The sequence below is a fragment of the Ceratotherium simum genome, chromosome 6 (genome assembly GCF_057802395.1).
Source record: "Ceratotherium simum simum isolate JZ-2026a chromosome 6, ASM5780239v1, whole genome shotgun sequence".
NCBI classification, from domain to species: domain Eukaryota; kingdom Metazoa; phylum Chordata; class Mammalia; order Perissodactyla; family Rhinocerotidae; genus Ceratotherium; species Ceratotherium simum.
Window position 1 is genome coordinate 4739791 of NC_141905.1, and position 1639 is coordinate 4741429.

At 46.2% G+C, this 1639-nt stretch overlaps 1 pseudogene; it reads right to left on the minus strand.

Moving 5' to 3' along the window:
* Window positions 1-343: 343 nt before the first annotated feature.
* Window positions 344-1005, minus strand: LOC101407262 (coiled-coil domain-containing protein 43 pseudogene; annotated as a pseudogene).
* Window positions 1006-1639: the final 634 nt, after the last annotated feature.

The following is a 1639-nucleotide window of genomic DNA, read 5'->3' on the forward strand; positions in this document are numbered from 1 at the left end:
CTTTCTGAATATTCCCGCTTATCGAAGGTGAGGGAAGACTTTTTAAAGGTGCCAACAGGAGCTCAGGACTTCAGTATTAAAATATAAAGGTTGCCCCCATTCCAGATCTTTGGTACATACAGACATCAACTATAATTATCTGATTACCCACACCACAGAGACATGGACCATTTTGTAATTAGAAGTGTTTGTGATTTTCCTTTTGACCATGTAAACAAAAGGGGAAATGTCTCGGGAAACCACTTTGCAATGTTCTCTCATTTCTTTTAAATATACTTGTGCACAACCGGTTCTCCCTCTGATCAAGTTCCTGAGGAGAGAATAGAGCGGACCAAGGTTATCGCTATGGCTCCCCTCTTTGTGTCCTTTTCTTTTCCCTTTCCTTGCACTCCTGCTTGGCTAGTTTTTCTCTCTCCCTCTGCTGCTTGTCCTGTTCCTTCTTCCTTTGGGACTCATCCCGAAGCGAGTCTCGCTCTAGTTTTCGGGCACTGAGGACATCTTCCACATCGGTGTTTCGGAACAGAGATTTGTCAGAATGTCCATTGTGGTGGCACCTGAATCATCCTTCTCATCTGCTTCATCCTCTTCACCTCTCACATCAGCATACTGGGCCAGGAGGGCAGCTTTCCTCTGCTTCTCTTCTGACACCATCCTGGGCTTCACCACGATCTGCGCGTGCTTCTCAGTTAGGGTGGCAATGGCCTATACCTCATCTTCTTTTTTCACATTGGTGACAACATTCTGAGTTTCCAACCATCGTTCCACAATCTTCGTGCAGATGTTAAGGAGGGAATCATCTTCCAGGAAAGCAGAGAGGACACCCTGCAGAGCGTCCAGCTTCTCTTCTTCCTCCTCCTCCTGCAGGGCACCCAGGATGCAGGCACCGTAAATGGCTTGGTCCACTCCCAGCGCCTCCAACCGTCTGTCCAGCCACGATCCAAAGCCTCTGGCCCCGCCATCGCCTTGGCCGGAAGCAGCCGCGGCCCCTTTGCCGGGCGCCGCCATCTTGGGGTCAGGATCCTGCCAGCCTGTTCTTATTTTTCAAGACTGTTGTGGCTATAGATGCAGCTTGTAAATTTCTACAACATACCAACTGAGATTATGATTAGAACTGTCTTTTTTTGTTTTTTTTTTTGTGAGGAAGATCAGCCCTGAGCTAACATCTGTGCTAATCCTCCTCTTTTTGCTGAGGAAGACCGGCTCTGAGCTAACATCTATTGCCAATCCTCCTCCTTTTTTTTATCCCCAAAGCCCCAGTAGATAGTTGTATGTCACAGTTGCACACCCTTCTAGTTGCTGGTTGTGGGCCGAGGCCCCAGCATGCCCGGAGAAGCGGTACATTGGTGCGCACTGGGGATCCGAACCCCGGGCTGCCAGTAGTGGAGCGCATGCACTTAACTGCTGAGCCACGGGGCTGGCCCAGAGCTGTCTTAAACCTACAGATCAATTTGGGAAAAATTAACATCATAAAATATGGATTCATAAACATGGTATACCTTGCCATTTATTTAGGTCTTTTTAAATTTCTTTCAGCTATGTATTAAATTTTTTAATGCATGCCTTTCATCATATCTATTCCTAAGAACTTTATGTTGTTTTTATCCTGTTTTTAAATGAATTATTTTTTATCTTTATTTCA